The sequence below is a fragment of the Lynx canadensis genome, chromosome B4 (assembly GCF_007474595.2).
Source record: "Lynx canadensis isolate LIC74 chromosome B4, mLynCan4.pri.v2, whole genome shotgun sequence".
Taxonomy (NCBI): domain Eukaryota; kingdom Metazoa; phylum Chordata; class Mammalia; order Carnivora; family Felidae; genus Lynx; species Lynx canadensis.
In genome coordinates, this window is record NC_044309.1 from 119395003 (window position 1) to 119415207 (window position 20205).

The window sequence follows — 20205 nt, forward strand, 5'->3', positions numbered from 1 at the left end:
AAGCCTGCTGCTGCTGCTTCCTCCTACACACCCATCCAAGCGTCAATCCTGAATGATGAGAGCAGTCAAAACAAATGCAGAAAATAGCAAGATTCAAAAGCAAACCAAAGTGCTTAAATCTCAATTGAATCTTCATACTGGTTATACGTTACAGGGCTATTTGTTGTGGAATTTTACGTTTCAAAAGACACCAGGAAATGTAAAGCTTTAACTATAGCTTATAGCGGAGCTCACTACAGGTTTCTTTTTTCCTCTCCTTTTCTTCTCTTTCCTTTCTTCTTTTCTAAATGCAACACAGATAAATGCTTCTGATGTAAAGCTTTACAGGGTTTTGAGAATAATTATTCTCTTTCTTTAACATGCTGTATCAAAATGAACCTCTGTGAGATATTTTTTTTTTTCCTTTCTGAATTACTGCAAAATACAGAAACTGCATCGCAATCTTGAAGTCAAGATAATTCATTTCTCATTTGCAGGGCTTATTCCAAACAAAAATATTATTAGGCACAAGAAATCCCTTTCCCCTCTGATATTTATAACCCAGTCTACCAGGGTTAGCATTCTAAATTAGCTATAAAGGTAACATTACTGGGTAGAGATTTTTAATAAAGAAGAAGAGCCCTAACCAAAAATAATTCAAGAATAACAGATGCGAATGTGTGAGTTTTACTGAATGGCAGACAGATTGAGTAATTTATTTAATAATTACAAGAAACCAGAGATTAATAATAGAACCCACGGGACCAGATCATAGGAAAGAATATATGTTCTTACTTAAGACTGGGAGAGAACTTGTGGAAGGGTTAGTCTAACCTCTCTCTTAAGGCAGAAATCCCTTGTCACAGAGTGCCCGGAAGATTATCATCCAATTTATGCTTGAATACTGCCTGGAACAGAGCTCTCACTACTTATCAGGAAGCCTCCACTTATTAGATTTTTTACTTCCTACCTGGCTCCTACTCACTGGCTCCAGCTCTGCCTTTTGGGTTACACAGACTGGGAACAGTGCCTTTTCTACATAAAATGTTTTAAAAATCAAACATAATTCTCATCTCCCCAGAAACAGTGTCTGGCACATAATAAGTGCTCAATAAATATTTATTAAATAAATTAAACATTATTTTTCTTCTTTCTCTAAACCTTATCTTTCTCTTTTTAAGAACAATGTCAGCTTCCCTGGCACATAGACATCAAACTTCAAAACATCTTGTACTCCCTCTTTCACTGCTGACAGGCATTCTCGAGTTCTAGTTACCCCTCACCACTGTCTCCTGCATCCATTCCCTGGATTGTATTTCCTGTTTCATGTTTATGGAACTGCCATCTACTTTGATTCTGTTATCTTAGTTTAGGCCCATGTGGCCTAATGTAACAATAGCATCAAGGGCTGCCTTCGTGGCTTAGTGGTTAAGGGACTGACTCTTGACTTCAGCTCGGGTCATAATCTCACAGTTCATGAGTTTGAGCCCCATGTTGAGCTCTGTATTGACAGAATGGAGCCTGCTTGGGATTCTCTCCATCTCCCTCTCTTTCTCCCTTTCCCCTGCTGTCTCTTTCTCTCAAAGTAAGTAAATAAACTTAAAATATAAAATAAAACAAAAGCCTCTATGTTGGTCTTCTATCTCTGATATTTTAAAATCTATTTTATACATGGGTGTCAGACTAATCTCTCTAAGACAGTTTTAGTTATTATGCTTTGTTTCAAAACCCCCCCATGGTTTTCAGTGGGCTTCAAAATAAACTCACAGCTCCTGTGATAACATTTGGGGATATCCACAATCTACTACAAATCATCTGCATTTATTTACTTTTCTCCAGTACTCCAGTCAGGTAGGATCACTGGCTGGTCTCTAAAGGCAGCCTGTAACATACTTGGGTTGGTTTTGTTATGTCCCTACATTTTTTCCCCTTCGTTGGCTTTGAATCAGATAACATTTCCTTTCTGAAATCTTTTATAATCCCTCCTAACAGGAATAACTCTCTTATTTATCTGTTTTAAGTGGCATTATTAGATCCTCTATTAGAACAAATATTTTCTGTGTAATATTGTAGTTATTTTGTACAAGACTTATTTCTCAATGTAGAGCTATGTCTCGCTAATACTGCTTGAAGTAAGGACTCAGTATGCACCTGCTAAACCAAATAATATAATTTTTATGTCATAATCCAAACTACATAAATTTCTAGTTTCAGATTTAAAATTTCATTTAAAAATTCTATCCCAAGTCTCTGAATTCTTTTTTTTTTTATTTTTTAATGTTTATTTATTTTAGAGAGAGAGAGAGAGTGCAAGCAGGGGAGGGGCAGAAAGAGATGGAGACACAGAATCCGAAGCAGGCTCCAGGTTCTGAGCTGTCAGCACACAGCCCTAGATGGGGCTCGAACTCACAAACTGTGAGATTGTGACCCAAGCCAAAGTCAGATGCTCAACTGACTGAGCCACTCAGGTGCTCCCTGAATTCTTTACTTAAAAAATAATAGGATTTTATTTTAAATTTTTTTTCATTGTATTTATTTATTTATTTATTTATTTATTTATTTATTTTATTATTATTTTTTTCAACGTTTATTTATTTTTGGGACAGAGAGAGACAGAGCATGAACGGGGGAGGGGCAGAGAAAGAGGGAGACACAGAATCGGAAACAGGCTCCAGGCTCTGAGCCATCAGCCCAGAGCCTGACGCGGGGCTCGAACTCACAGACCGCCAGATCGTGACCTGACTGAAGTCGGACACTTAACCGACTGCGCCACCCAGGCGCCCCTCACTGTATTTATTTTACAGAGAAAGAGAGAGAGAATTTTAAGCAGGCTCCACACTTACTGCAGAGCCCAGCATGGGGCTCAATCTCATGACCCTGATTATTATGACCTGAGCCAAAATTAAGAGCTGAATATTTAACCAACTGAGCCACCCAGGTACCCCAAGATGATAGGTTTGTAAATAGAATTTTTAGGTCTGGATTTTTAACATCCTCTTTCTCTTTTTTACTTGATTATAGTTTATTTCTGATTGGTTCTAGATCTTTTAAGGTCAAAAAGTTTGTTGCAGTTTGGGAATCAGTTTTAAGGGATTTTGGCTGCTCAACATTACCTGTATGAGAAGTTGAAAACAAGACACTATTTGTCTTTTGCCATCTCTAAAACTGGTATGAGGTGGAATTAAAGGCAAATAAGAATTACAGCCTTCCCCAGGGTCACATGGTTTCTCCTGATCATTTTGAACTATGAGCAAGTAGACAAACTACACAAAGATCGTGCGAATATAATAATGTTTTGGCTTAGTAAGGCATATATTTATTGGCCAGCTCCTCAAATCCTATCTCATTTCTTAATCCCAGGGACCAAGAACCTAGAAGAGTGCCACACACACACAACCTAGGCATTAAATCAGTTCTGTTAAATAAACAAATCAATGACATTGGAAATGGCTTTCATAGGATTTTCATTTCTTGAGAGAGAGAGAGAGAGAGAGAGAGAGATGCGAGAGTTACTTCAAGGTCCAGACTTCTGTACCAAAGCATAACTTGCTTGCATACAGGCCAATATCCTTGATGAATATAGATGCACTAACCCTCAACAAAACATCAGCTAAGTGAATTCAACAATATATTAAAAGGATCATTCACCACCCTCAAGTGGGATTTATTCTGAGGACACAAGGATGGTTCAATATCCATAAACCAATCAACATGATATACCCCATTAATGAAATTAAGAATAAAAATCATATGATCATCTCAATAGATGCAGAAAAACCATTTGACAAAATACAATGTCTGTTCTTGATAAAAACTCTCAACAAAATGGGGTTAGAGGGAACACACTTCATCATAATAAAGGCCATATATGACAAACCCACAGCTAATGTCATACTCAATTGTGAAAAACTGAGAGCGTTTCCCCTAAGATCAGGAACAAGACCAGGATGTCCACTCTCGCCACTTTTATTTAACCCAGTACTGGAAGGCATAGTCACATCAGTCAGAAAGAAAAGAAACAAAGGCATCCAAATTGGTAAGGAAGAAGTAAAACTGTCATTATTTGCAGATGACATTGATATTATACATAGAAAAACCTTAACGATTCCACCAAAAAACTATTAGTAGTAATAAATGAATTCAGTAAAGTTGCATGATAAAAAATTAATACCCAGAAATTGGTAGCATTTCTATACACTAATAACAAAGTAGCAGAAAGAGAAATTAAGAAAGCAATTCCATTTACAATTGCACCAAAAAGAATAAAATATCTAGGAATAAAGTTAACCAAGGAAGTAAAAGATCTATACTTTGAAAACTATAAAACATAGATGAAAGAAATTGAAGATGACACAAACAAATGTAAAGATATTCCATGTTCATGGGTTGGAAGAATTAATATTGTTAAAAGGTCCACACTATCCAAAGCAATCTATAGACTTAATGTAATCCCTATCAAAAGACTAATAACATTTTTCACAGAACTAGAACAAATAATACAAAAATATGTATGGAGCCACAAAACACCTGAATAGCCAAAGCAGTCTTGAGAAAGAAGAACAAAGCTGGAAGTGTCACAATCCTAGATTTCAAGATATGTTACAAAGCCATAATAATCAAAACAGTACTGGCACAATAATAGCCACAGATCATGGAACAGAATAGAAAGCTCAGAAATAAAGTCACAATTATATTGTCAATTAATCCACAACAAAGAAGGCAAGAATATACAATGGGGAAAAGACAGTCTCTTCAACAAATGGGTTCTGGGAAAACTAGACACTAGGTGCAAAAGAATGAAACTGCATTACTTATACCATACACAAAAATAAACTCAAAATGGATTAAAGACCTAAGTGTGAGACATGAAACCATAAAACTCCTAGAATAAAACATAGTAATCTCTTTGGCATTCACCTTAGTAATATTTTTCTAGATATGTCTCGTTAGGGAAGTGAAACTAAAACAAACTATTGCGACTACACCAAAATAAAAAGATTTTGCACAGTAAAGGAAACCATACACAAAACAAAAAGACAACAAAAAAGGCAGTGAGAGAAGGTATTTGCAAGTGATATATCCAATAAGGGGTTAATATACAAAATATATAAAGAACTTAAAACAATTCGACACTAAAAAAAAACAATCTGTTTAAAAATATGCAGAGAATCTGAATAGATATTTTCCCAGAGAAGACATACAGATGGTCATAGGCACATAAAAAGATGCTTCACATCACTAACCATCAGGAAAATGTAAATCAAAACTACAATGAGATATCACCTCACACCTGTCAGAATGGCTAGTATCAAAAGACAAGAAATAACAAGTGTTGGCAAGGAGGGACGCCTGGGTGGCTCAGTCAGTTGTGCATCCGACTTGGGTTCAGGTCATGATCTCGCGGTTTGTGAGTTCGAGCCCGCATCAGGCTCTGTGCTGATAGCTGGGAGCCTGGAGCCTGCTTCAGATTCTGTGTCTCCCTCTCTCTCTCTGCCCCTCCCCCGCTTGTACTCTGTCTCTCTCTGTCTCTCAAAACACAAGTGTTGGCAAGGATGTGGAGGAAAAGAACACTCATACACTGTTGGTGGGAATGTAAGTTGGTATAGCCACTGTGAAAAACAGTATAGAGATTCCTCAAAAAATTAAAAATAGAATTACCATATGATCCAGTAATTCCTCTACTGGATATGTACCCAAAGAAAACAAAAACACTAATTCAAAAAGATATGTGCACCACTATGTTTACTGCAGCATTATTTACAATAGCCAAGATATGGAAGCAATCCCAGTGTCAACAGACAGATGAATGGGTAAAGAAGATGTCGCATATACATATGTGCAATGGAATATTACTCAGCCATAAAGAGGAATGAGATCTTGCCATTTGTGACAACATGGATTGACCTAGAGGGTATTATGCTAAGTGAAATAAGCCTGAGAAAGTCAAATAGTATAGGATTTCACTTATATGTGGAATTTAAAAATCAAAACAGGGGCGCCTGGGTGGCTTGTCGGTTAAGCGTCTGACTTCGGCTCAGGTCACGATCTCACAGTCTGTGGGTTTGAGCCCCGCATCGGGCTCTGTGCTGACAGCTCAGAGCCTGGAGCCTGCTTCCGATTCTGTGTCTCCCTCTCTCTCTGGCCCTCCTCTGCCCATGTTCTGTCTCTCTCTGTCGCAAAAATAAATAAAAACATTAAAAAAAAATAAAAATAAAAACAAATAAACAAAAAAAGCAGAAACAGACCCATAAATACAGAGAACAAACTGATGTTGTCAGAGGGGAGGGGCTGGCGGGATGGGTGAAGGAGCATGGGAGATACAGGCTTTTGTTACAGCATAGGGAATATAGTCAATGGTACTGGAATAGTATTGTATGGTGACAGATGGTAGCTACATTTGTGAGCATAGCATAACTTATAGAGTTGTCAAATAGCTGAAATACATGTACACCTGAAATAAATGTAACTCTGTGTGTCACTATGCTTCAATTTAAAAACAAATAAAGCTTGGAGAGAATACTGGTTACTGATCACATTACAAATCTTTGTATAGACTGTATTTTATTCTTTATTCAGTCATTCAGTTTCTACTCAGTAATTCTCATATGTTGGTGAAAAGCTATAATGCAGGAGGGAAGAGAGTCAGGAGAGAGTTGGGTAGGGTGAGGAGGTGAGGGAGAGAGGAAGAAAAAAGAGATCTTGAGTCGTGTTGTCTGTGGTTTGGTTATTTTCTCATGAGCCAAACTTATGAAAGAACCTTGGTTCAAGTCTAAAGATCACTTTTGTGTAGTGGTTAAGTGTATTTCTTACCTCAAGTATTACTTGAAATACTTTCTTGGAGTCTTAAAATTCTTCAAGCATAACAACACATTACCTTTATTCAATAGAACTTCTCTAAGTCCCCAAAGTGAGATAAATGGAGGGAAAAATAAATTAATAGTTATTCAGAGATACTATGTCCTACGTAGTGTGATATGGATTATTAGCCCCGTTTCAGATAAGGAAACTGAAACTCAGAGAATGTGATAAAAGCAGGAATTTCCTTTGCACAGTCTTTTTATTTTATTTTATTTTCAATATATGACATTTATTGTCAAATTGGTTTCCATACAACACCCAGTGCTCATCCCAAAAGGTGGCACAGTCTTTTTAAAAAAATAATCTGGAGGTACTACTTTCAGATTCGCAATGTGAAGAGCTCCGTGGACCTGTTCCCAGCAAAATGGACATAACTGGTGAAATTGTATAATAAGCAATATCTGTGAATTGTTCTAAGAACATACAGAGGACGAAAAAATACTTATTCAAGAAAATTTACTGGGCTACCTGAGCGGCTCAGTTGGTTAAGCGTCTGACTTTGGCTCAGGTCACGATCTCACTGTTTGGGCTTATGAATTCCAACCCCTCATCGAGACCCTCATTGAGCCCCTCATCAGGCTCTGCACTGGTGTACGGAGCCTGCTTGGGATTCTTGCTCTCTCTTCTCTCTCTGCCCCTCTCCAACTTGTGCTTTCTCTCTTTCAAAATAAATAAACTTAAAAAAAACCTTGTACATACGTAAAAATACACACACATTTGCAGATATTGTTTCATAAAATTAGAATCATATTACCCTTGCTTTTCTGAACCTTACTTTTTTCATTCAACAAAGCCTTATGGAAATTCTAACAAGTAAATGATAAGCTCTAATTTATTCTTGTAAATATCTACATAATAGTCCATAAGGTGGATACCCCATCCTTTTTTCAGTTCTTTGATATCTCTAGACCCACCCCTCCATTGTCTTTTTTAAAACTTTATTTTGAGATAATCATAGATTCACTAGTAGTTATGAAAAGTAATAAGAAAGAGAGATTCTGGAAGCACCTGGGCGGCTCAGTCAGTTAAATGTCCGACCTTTGCTCAGGTCATGATCTCACGGTTCACAGGTTCGAATCCCGCATTGGGACATGGAGACTGCCTGGGATTCTCTCTCTGACCCTTCCCCACTCATGTGCGTGCTGTCTGTCTGTCTGTCTGCCTCTCTCTCTCTAAATAAACTTAAAAAACAAAGAAAGATTCTGTATAGGCTTCATTCGATTTTCCCCAATCTTAATATCTTTTACAACTATAGTACAATATCACAAACAGGCAATTGGCATTGATAAAATGCATTGGTATTATTTGCATTATTATATTGCATTATTATATTATTTGCATTATTATATTGTTATTTTTCACCAGTTTTACATGCACTCATTTGTGTGTGTGTGTGTGTGTGTGTATGTGTTTAGTTCTACACAATTTTATCACACATAAATTGTGTGACCATCACCACAGTCAAGATAAAGACAGTGCCATCATAAGGATCCTTCCTGCTATCCTTTTATGACCATAGCTGTCTCCCTCTCTCTCCCACTCCTTAACCTCTGGCAACTACCAATCTGTTCTCCATCTCTATCAATTTGTCATTTCAAGAATGTTATATACATAGAATCATATAGTATGGAAACTTTGGGACTGGCTTTTTTTTTCTTTTTTTTTATGTTTTATTTATTTTTGAGAGAGAGAGAGAGAGAGAGAGAGAACAAATGGAGGAGGGGCAGAGAGAGAGGGAGACACAATCTGAAGCAGGCTCCAGGCTCTGAGCTGTCAACCCAGAGCCCAACGTGGGGCTTGAACTCCTGAACTGCGAGATCATGACCTGAGCTGAAGCCAGAGGCTTAAAGGACTGAGCCACCCAGGCATCCCAGGACTGGCTTTTTTCATTCAGCATAATTTTCTTGAAATCCATACAAGTTATTCTTGTATCAATAGCTCATTCCTTTTTGTTTCAGAGTACTATTCCATGATATGAATATACCACAGTTTGCTTAATGACTCACCCATTGATGGGCTTTGGGTTGTTTCTACTTCTTAGTTGTTACAAATAAAGCTCTTATAAACACTGTGTACAAGTTTTTGTATGAACATAAGTTTTCATTGCTCTGGGATAAATATTCAAGAGTGCAATTACTTGCTCATATGGTAAATACATGTTTAGTTTTATAATAAATTGTCATATTATTTTCCAGAGTGGTTGTATTATTTTATATTCCCACCAGCAATGCACAAAAGATTGAGTTTCTTCACATTTCACCAGAATTAGTGTTATCACTATTTCTTTAAAATTTTAGCTATTCTGATAGATGCATAGTAATACTACATTGTGGTTTTAATTTCCATTTTCCTCATGGCTAATAAGGTTAAACATTTTTATGTGCTTATTGCCATCTATATATCTTTTTTGGTAAAATGTCTGTGCATGTCTTTTGTCTATTTTTTTAAAAATTTACATCCAAATTAGTTAGCATATAGTGCAACAATGATTTTAGGATTAGATTCCTTAATGCCCCTTACCCATTTAGCCCATCCCCCGTCCCACAATCCCTCCAGAAACCCTCTGTTTGTTCTCCATATTTAAAAGTCTCTTATGTTTCATCCCCCTCCCTATTTTTATATTATTTTTGTTTCCCTTCCCTTATGTTCATCTGTTTTGTCTCTTAAAGTCCTCATATGAGTGAAGTCATATGATATTTGTCTTTCTCTGACTAATTTCGCTTGTCTATTTTTGAATTGGATTGGTTGGTTTTATACTGTTGAGTTTTGAAAGTTCTTTATATATTCTAGTTAGAGGCATTTCTTATATTTTTGATTTGCAAATATTTTCTCCTAGTCTGTAGTCTATATTTTTATTTTCCTCACAGAATTTCCTGTAGAGTTAAAGTTTTTAATTTTGAAGAAGTTCAATTTATCAATTTTTACTCTTATGAATCTTGATTTTGGTGTCTATCCATTATTTTTAACTTTTAAAATGTGACTGTTATAAATAGTTTATAACTGTAATTATATTTTAAACTGGAATTTAAAAAACTAGTCTAGTGGTTTGCACTTTAATGGATAAGTACAATTTTGCATAATGACAGTCATGCTTAATTTTAATCATTCCATCTTATTTTCTATTTACATTTATGTACATTATTGTTTCTTCATTTTCTTTTTTGAATCTTTGTTGGTCTGGTGACAGTCCTTTGTATTCTATTTTTCTCTTTTTAACTTCTAGATTTTGTGATACTTCTCTATTCATAGGTATTATATCTTTCCCTGCTCTATTGACATATATACTTTTCTAGGATTATTTGAAAATAGGATATCAACTCTTTCCCCTTCCATAAATCTAGTTAAAACCTTCCAGAAAGAGGGGCGCCTGGGTGGCGCAGTCGGTTAAGCGTCCGACTTCAGCCAGGTCACGATCTCGCGGTCCGTGAGTTCGAGCCCCGCATCGGGCTCTGGGCTGATGGCTCAGAGCCTGGAGCCTGTTTCCGATTCTGTGTCTCCCTCTCTCTCTGCCCCTCCCCCGTTCATGCTCTGTCTCTCTCTGTCCCAAAAATAAATAAACGTTGAAAAAAAACAAACAAACAAAAAAAAACCTTCCAGAAAGAAAACTCTAAACCTCATCAATGCCTTCAATGGTGAATGCTACCCAATGTATAAGGAAGAAATAATACCAATTCTAAACAAACTCTTCCAGAAAACTGAAAAGAATACTTTTCAATTCATTTTATGAGGTCATAATTACTCTGATACAAAGTCAGACAATGACATCTTGAGAAAAGAAAACTATAGACCAATGTTTTTATGGATATAGAGGCAGAAATTCTTAACAAAATCTTGGAAAATAATATTCAATAATACATAAAAGATAATGAAACATGACCAAGTTGAGTTAATCTCAATAATACAAGTCTTTTTTTCAACATTAAAAAAACAAGGAGCGCCTGGGTGGCTCAGTCGGTTAAGCGTCCGACTTCGGCTCAGGTCATGATCTCACGGTCCATGGGTTCGAGCCCCGCATCGGGCTCTGTGCTAACAGCTCAGAGCCTGGAGCCTGTTTCAGATTCTGTGTCTCTCTCTTTCTCTGACCCTCCCCTGTTCATGCTCTCTCTCTCTCTGTCTCAAAAATAAATAAATGCTAAAAAAAAATTAAAAAAAAAAAACCAATGTACCTCACCATACTAACTTGTAAAGAAAAACCACATGATCATCTCAGTAGAGGCAGAAAAAGCAGAAAAAAAGATCATTTGACAAAAGTCAACAACTATTCCTCATAAAAACTCAGGAAACTAGAAAGGATTTTTTCAAACCCGATAAAAGGCATCTATAAACCTACAGCTAGCATCGTACTTAATTGTGAAAGACTGATGCTTTCCTGCTAAGATCAGGAAACAAGGCAAGGATGTCCACTATCACCACTTCCATCTAATATTGTACTGGAGGTTCTAGCCAGCACAATAGGACTGGAAAAAGAAATAAAATCCATCTAGATTAGAAAGGAAGAAGTTTCTGTTGATATATATGATATAATATGATATAATTATCTGATATAATTATATATGATACAATTATCTGTGTATAAAATCTTATGAGATCCACACAAATGCTACCAGAATAAGTGCATTTTTCAAGGTTGCAGAATATAATATACAAAAATCAACTGTATTTGTATATACTATCAATAAGCACATAGAACTTGAAATTTTAAAAATCATAATTTATCATAGCATCAAAAACTTGAAATTCTAAGGAGTAAATCTGTCAAAAGATGTTCTGGACCTGTACACTTAAAATTACAAAGCATTGCTGGAAGAAATCATATAAGACCTAAATAAATGGAAAGATATACTGTATTCATGGATTAGAGGACTCAACATTGTTAACATGTCTGTTCTTCCCAAATTTATCTATAGATTTAATGTAATCCCAGTCAAAATCCCAGGAGGCTTTGTATGTGTGTATGTGTAAATTGTCAAGTTTGTTCTAAAATTCACATAGAAACACAAGGGACCAAAAATAACCAAAATAACTTTGAAGAAGAACAAAGTAGGAGAAGGTATACTACTTGACTTTACTTATCATAAAGTCATGGTCATGCTCATCAGGACAGTGGGGGTGTTAGTGTTAAGACAGATAAATAGGCCAATGGAACTGAAGAGATGGTTTAGAAACAGACTGACAGAGAATCAATTGATTTTTGATAAAAGTGAAGGGTAATTCTGTGGAGAAAGGAGAGACTTTTTAATGAATGATGTTGGAATAATTGGGAATTCTATATACACAAAAAAATGGATTTCAATCTATATCTCACAGCGTATATAAAAATTAGCTCAAAATGTACCATAGGCCTAAATGTAAAATCTAAAACCATTAAACTTCTACAAGAAACAATATGGAAAAAAAAATTAAGAAAAATTTTGAACTTGGGTTAGGCACTAAAATCACAATTCTAAAAAAGAAAATGATCATTAAAATTAATCAAAATTTTAAAACTCTGCTCTTTGAAAGGAAACATTAAGAGAATGAAAAGACAAAACTATGGACTAAAGAAAAAATATTTGCAAATTATCTCTGATAACAGACTATATCACAAATGTATAAAGAACTCTAAAAATTCACTAATAAAAAGTTGTTTTTTAATTTTTTTGAATTTTTTTTTACATTTATTTATTTTTGAGACAGAGCATGAACAGGGGAGGGGCAGAGAGAGGGGGGGGACACAGAATGGGAAGCAGGCTCCAGGCTCTGAGCCATCAGCCCCAGAGCCTGATGCGGGGCTCGAACTCACAGACCGCGAGATCGTGACCTGAGCTGAAGTCGGACACTTAACCGACTGAGCCACCCAGGCGCCCCAAAAGTTGTTTTTTTAAATGGGCAAAAGATTTTAACAGACTCTGTCTGTTCAAAGAAGATATACAGATGTCACAGAAGCACATGGAAAGATGCTCAACATCATTAGACATTAGGAAAATGCAAGTGAAAACACTTATTAATATGTCTAAAATTAAAAAGGCTGACCACACCAAATGTTGACAATGATGTGAATCAGTGGGACTCTCAGGCACTTTTGGTGGGAATGTAAAATGGTACAACCTCTTTGGGAAATAGTTTGATAATTTCTTGAAAAGTCAAACATACATCTACTATATGGCCCAGTCATTCTACTATTGGGTAGTACCCAAGAGAAATGAAAGCATATGCCATACAGAGACTTGTACAGGAATGTTCCTAGCAGCTTTATTTGTAATAGCCAACAACTCAAAACAGTCTAAATGTTCATCAATAAACAAGTGAATAAAGGAATTGTTGCATATTCATATAATAGAATATTACTCAGCAATAGAATGGAACAGTTCATTAATGTAACACATGGATGAAAGTCTAAATAATTTTACAGAGTAAAAGAAACCAGACTTCCCCAAAAGACTACATTCTGTATGATTCCATTTATATACATTTCTAGAGAATGTAAAATTATCTCTAGTGATAGAGAACCGATCAGTGGCTACCTGGCAATGGGAGAAAGAAGAATGGGAAGGATTAACAAGTGACAGAAAATTTTTGGAGATGATAGGTGTTTATTTTCTTGATTATGGTAATAGTTTCAAGGTACGTCCACTTGCCATACATCAAACTATACACTTTAAGTTTGTACAGTTTATTATAGATCAGATATACCTGAATAAATTTAGTTGAAAAAATTGAAAAAATAAGGAAGGGAAAGGAAATAAAGAATGATGATGAGGAAAGTTACTTATTTTAGGTAGAATTGTCAGAGAATGCCCTCTGAAAAGGTGAAATGTGGACACAGACTGGAATGTAGTGAGGGAATGAGACAGTTTGATGCCTAGTAAAAGAGAATTTGAGGCAGTAAATTTAAATTTTTTTAATGTTTATTTATTTTTGAGAGAGAGAGAGAAAGAGCAAGTGGGGGAAGGACAGAGAGAGAAGGAGACACAGAATCTGAAGCAGGCTCCAGGCTCTGAGTTGTCGGCATAGAGCCCGATGTGGGGCTCGAACTCATAGACTGCGAGATCATGCCCTGAGCTGAAGTTGGATGCTTAACTGACTGAGCCACCCAAGTGCCCCTGCAGCAGTAAATTTAAAGGCTAATGTCCTCTCTATATTGTAATGGCATAGTGATACTGGCAGGGTAGAGTACTAGCTTAATTTTGACATGTTCTTAACTGTTCTGACTGTATATCATACAGCCACAGAAGGCCTAGGAGACTGAGATTAGTATGTGCTTGCTCCAGGATATAGTCTGAAAACTGTTATAATTGTATTAAATAATTACATGATATCAGTTTAGGTTTCTGAAGTTAATTTTCTCTTTCAAAGTAGAAGGCAACTGATACTCTGATTAATTTCAGACATCTCTTAATAAGGTTCTAGTTAATTGGAGAGGAGGATACTTCTTCCCATACTTTATTCATTCCTTCAGCATTGACTGATTTCTTCAGTAAATATTATAAAGTGCCTCTTGTTTCAAGCATTTTTCTAGGAAGTGGAGATATAGCTTTGGACATCCCTGCATTTATGCAATTTAGAGGATGGGGGGAAACTGATTTGCCACTTAGAAAACGTCATTTGATAGGAGAAGAATTAAAACTTACAAACATGACTACTTCTTGTAACCGAATAGAGAGGAAAAATGAATTAGAAAAAAACACTTAAGTGGATGGCAGTTTCCATGAGCAAAAGAAAAACCTAATACACCATCTGTTTCAATAGGTGCTACTCCATGAAACTGATGAGAGAGATAAGGTGGGTAAAATGACTTAGCAGACACAGTAGTTTTCAAATTTGTTAAGTAGGAAAATGGCATTTAGGAAGGGATAAAGGAGAGCCTCCTAAAAAAGTTAAAAAAAAAAGAAACTAACCCCTCAAAAATGTAACAAATACCTATTTATCCTTACACCAAGGTAACTGACGTATGGTACATACTTTTCAAAGACTGTGAGTCTTTCCAGCAATCTAAGCCATATATAAAGGAAGGGAGCTAACATTTATTGAGCACCTGCCATGTGTCAGGCCTTTAAAATATTTCCTTATGTAAAATAAAGCAAACATGCATTTCCTGACCTCCTGTGGTCAGGTTCTAAATGTTCTATGTGTACTGACTCATTTTATTTTCATGACAACCTCATGAACTAGTATGGTTATTGTCTACTTTTACAGGGAAGGAAAATAAGATACAGAAAGGTTACGTGTTTTCAAAGTTGCCCAACTTTAGACTAGTACCCTGACAGCCTGGCTCCAGAGCCTAAGCTCTTAGCTGCTACTCTATCATGCTTCTCTCTTCTAGATGCAAAGGATAGGAAACTTGCCCTTTTCAGGAGAATATTCACACATACCCATCCCAGCAAGATTGTTTTAAAAGGGTTTCCCAGTTTTTTCCTGTTTGTTCTCCTCCCCACCTTCATCTTACACTCATTATTCTTGGCTTCTGAAGTGTAAAAACAATGAGAAAAAGGGGGATGGAACAATGAAAGGTGGAAAAGGGGTAAATCCTATCATTTGGATATTTTTATTTCACTTTAACAAAGGGCTTTTCTGTGATTCTAAAAGACTTCAACTTCAGTGTTGTTTCCACATCAGGTGCTCAGCCTGTCTGTTCTGCAATGCATGGTTGTCTCTGTGTGTGGGTCTAGGAAGGTGCTGCCTCAACAAGAGGAAGTGCGCATGGTGATTAAGAGCCCAGGCCCTGGAGCTGGTCTGCCTGTGTTTGAATCCTGTCTATTCTCCACTATGAAAATATGTGTTGCTTCGATTCTTGAGATGGAGCATGGAACAGTAAAAAGAGTGCTGTTCTGCGTGGGCAAGTTTTGGGGGCTTAGTTCCTCATCGGCAAAATGAGGGTGACATTTCACCCCACCGATTTTATGGTTTTGTTTGAAGTTGAAATGAAATATATGTGAAGAGTCAGGGGCGCCAGGGTGGCGCAGTCGGTTAAGCGTCCGACTTCAGCCAGGTCACGATCTCGCGGTCCGTGAATTCGAGCCCCGCGTCGGGCTCTGGGCTGACTGCTCAGAGCCTGGAGCCTGTTTCCGATTCTGTGTCTCCCTCTCTCTCTGCCCCTCCCCTGTTCATGCTCTGTCTCTCTCTGTCCCAAAAATAAATAAACGTTGAAAAAAAAAATTAAAAAAAAAAAAGAAAAGTCAGTATGAACTATAAAGAGCTATTGAAATGCTAGGCATATCCATACTGTCAATAGGATACATACTTGTGTTGCTCATTTGGTCTCTCAAAGTGCTTTTCCTTGCATAGTGCTTCTCTTTGTTTCAAACACATAAACTGCATGAAGTGAGCAGTGTGGCCAAATAACAGAGGAAAGTTCACTGCACTGTGAAGTGATCAGCATCCCCAGACCCATGATTTCATTAGGGCCTTTGTCTTATCTAATATGCACCGACACCTAGGTCTGCAGCCCCCCAGCAGCCTGTCCTCACATGCAGCTAAAAGTGAAAAGAGAAGAAAGGTGGAGCAAGAAATGGCAAGAAAGGATAATTCTTATTCCCAGCTTTGTAATCGACAAAAGGCATCATTAGTTATTTATTCCAACACACTTCAAATAAAGATTGGTCATTTTTGAAGAGATTGGTAAAAAAAAAAAAAAAAAAAAAAAGCCCACTGAACTTAAGAAAACTAGGCCCAGGGGCGCTTGGGTGATTCATTCGGTTAAGCGTCAGACTTCCGCTCAGGTCATGATCTCATGGTTCAGTTCGTGAGTACCATCCAGGTGTGGGGCTCTGTGCTGACAGCTCAGAGCCTGGAGCCTGCTTCTGATTCTGTGTCTCCCTCTCTCTATGCCCCTCCCTCACTCACACTCTGCCCTTCTGTCTCAAAAATAAATAAAAACATTAAAAAAAAAAAAAAAGAAAACTAGGCCCACATTTGGGAGAGAAATTGCACATTCAACTAATGACTATAGTGTTGATCTCCACATGAAGCTGCTTTCCTGTCTTTCATATCCTGTAATACAGGTATAGGAACTGGAGTGAACAGTGCTCGTTCCTGTAGGATAGTGTAAGAAAGATCCTGACAAACAATTCTGTTTTTAACGAAAAAGTATCAGTATCTCATTTTTCCAATCCTAAATGTCCTCTGAGCTAAGAATCATAAACTACATATCTATCTCTTTATGGAGAAAAGTTGACAATGAAAATTAGCAGAACAGAGATAATACAATACGAACAATGCTTCTTCCACTGATAAAAGGACAACCATTCTGAAGTACAAAAACAGAAATAGAAAGCAGAGGTGGAAGACAACAGAAGAAGGAAAGGAATTAGTCATTTCAGGAATTGTGGAATGTTGTCGGTCAATAGCGTTCTGGATCATAAAGCCAAGATTTCAATAGGAAAATACTCCAAGATCATACTTTGGTGTTTAAATGCTAAGGGAAGTCAGGAGCTTACATTAAATTTTCCCTAAGACCTTAAATTTTATTTTGAACTAAAACTTCATGAAGCACTTAAGAAATACCAGCCTTTACAAAACAGATCTGACAACTTACGCGCTGGGGTATGATCTAAAATAGGAAGTGAAATTTAAGCTTAAAATGCTAAAATCTTCTGGCAGACAACAAAAAATACATATATATATAGGCCATACCTGATTGGAAAAAAATAGTAATTCCGTTGATTTCTTTCCTTTTTCCCTTCTTTTAAGGCTTCTGGCAAGTGTTTGAATCTTCTTTGAGGAGAAGCTAATTACAGCATTAAGTCATTGAGGTCTCCTGTGCACCAGTCACTGTATTAGGCCCAGGGAGGCAAGGCAAACTGTACTGCTCTCAAAGATCTTACAGGATAGTAGGGATAAAATTACCATGCAGATGATGAATGCTATAATGAAGATGTGTACAAGATATAAAAAATGTAGAAGGCAAGGAAGGATGCTTAATTTTGCTTGGGTAGAGAGCTTACAGAAAAGTTCATTTTATGTGAGATTTGAATATTTAGCAGGAACTTGGAAGGCAAATAAAAGGAAGATGGTTCTGATGGTTAATTTTATGTGTCATTTTGACTGGGCTAAGGATGCTCAGGAAGCTGGTAAAACAATTATTTCTGTGTATGTTTGTCACAGTGTTTCCAGAGGAGATTAACATTTGAATCTGTAGACAGAATAAAGAAGATGCCCAACATGTGTGTGTATCAGCCAATTTGTTGAGGATCTATTAGAACAAAAAGTTAGAAGAGGGGTGGATTTACTTGAACTGGGACAGTCATCTCCTCCTACACTCTGACATTGGATCAGGACTTATACTGACAGTCCCTGAGAGTCTTGGGCCTTCAGACTAGAACTAAATTATACCACTGGCTTTCCTGATTCTCCAATTTGCAGACAGCAGATTATGGAACTTCTCAGTTTCCATAATCATGTGAGCCAATTCCTATAATAAATATGCTCTTTTTTTTTTAATTTTTTTTAACGTTTATTTATTTTTGAGACAGAGAGAGACAGAGCATGAACGGGGGAGAGGCAGAGAGAGAGTGAGACACAGAATCGGAAGCAGGCTCCAGGCTCTGAGCCATCAGCCCAGAGCCTGACGCGGGGCTCGAACTCACAGACCATAAGATCGTGACCTGAGCCGAAGTCGGATGCTTAACCAACTGAGCCACCCAGGTGCCCCTAAATATGCTCTTTTGTATATATCTATGTCTGTCTGTCTATTTATCTATCTATCCTATTGATTCTGTTTCTCTGGAGAATCCTTTTTTAAAATTATTTTTTATGTTTATTTATTTTTGAGAGAGAGACAGAGACAGAGCACGAGTGGGGAAGGGCAGAGAGAGATGGAGACATAGAATCCAAAGCAGGCTCCAGGCTCTGAGTTGTCAGCACAGAGCCTGACGTGGGGCTCAAATCCATGATCCGTGAGATCATGACCTGAGTTGAAGTCCGTGCTTAACCGACTGAACCATCCAGGCACCTCTCTGGAGAATCCTAATACAGTGGTATCCAGGCAGAGGAAATAGCATGGGAGAAAAGTATGTTTGAATAAAACATGATTGAAATGATTCATTATTGCTGGAATTCAAAAGTTATACATGAATGCCTAAGGAGGAGAATGACACAGGAAATAGGGCAAGTTAGGTAGGCAGGGGGTAGGTCGTCAAGGAACTTGTTTGCCAAGAAAAAGAGTAACTATTTTCTTTCTGAAGAACAGAGACATATGATCAAATTTTTATTGCACAAACATCATCTGGGAGGATGTGAGAGATAGAATAATGCAGGGAGGAAACTGGAAGGAAGGAACACAGGAAGCCTGTAAGTCTCTCCCTGTTATAGAGAAAAGAGACAAAATGACCCAAGTAAATATTTAAGAGACAGTGTATAAGTAGAGGAGATTCCAAATATTCTCAGTCTCTTAGAAACTTTCAAAGCAAGCCCTGGTTCAATGGCTGAGGGGATTTCTTGTGAAAGCAACTTATCCTGCCATTCCTCAACTGCAGACGTTAGATATGGGGTTGATTCTTCACAATGAGAAACTCTTGTCTAATTGATAGTGATGACAAATAAACTCTTAATACTCAAATTCCAAGTGTTCTGTGCATGTATTACAGAGTGGTGAAAAGGAAATTAATACACTATTTTTTAAAGGTAATTGCCCTGAAGATCAAAAGTATTGGTAATTATGAAAAGTGCTTACAATGATAATTGATATATAGCATGAACTGAACAAATATTAATGAAAATAATAATAAAAACATTTTCTATAATAATACATATTAGCTATACATTATTAGCTATATTAAGTATTTATCCATAATAAACATAGTACCTATGTTTACTATTGTACTTTTATTAATATAATTGTTACTGTTATTAATATTATTAATAATAATTGACTCTCCAAACATAAATTTCAAAAAATTAACTTGCTGAGTCAGTCAAGTACTGTATCTATGAAATCCATGATTTTGAAATAAATCTCTCTCAAAGAAACTCTGGGTCAGATTTAACACCTATCATCCTCTAACAAATGATTATGACTAAGTATGAAAACAGATGAGACACTGAATTCATCTCTTCATCTTAGTCTGACAATTTTAACTATTTTGAAATCTCATGGGTAGGGTAAATACCTTTTGCGAAGGAGACTTATTTACTTTCTTGATACAGCCAACTGCTAAATCTATGATTTCTATAAAACAGAAGCCTCCTGCCCCCAAATATTTCTAACCTCAAGGTTAACACTGATTTCCATTTTCTACTAAAATTCTGAAAATTCAGGACTAAAGACTTGGTTTTACTTCATTTTCCCAGCAACCATAAAATGTTTTTTTTAGGTAAAGTGAGATGGGTGTTGAAAGAATTTAAACCTCAAGCCTGTGTCTAATCCTTCACATTTAAGATAATCTCAGCAAT

The 20205-nt window shown here is 36.7% G+C and overlaps 1 protein-coding gene across 1 annotated transcript in view; it reads right to left on the reverse strand.

Moving 5' to 3' along the window:
- The window catches only part of ANKS1B (ankyrin repeat and sterile alpha motif domain containing 1B), a 448876-nt gene that overhangs the window by 380846 nt on the left and 47825 nt on the right, over positions 1-20205 (reverse strand).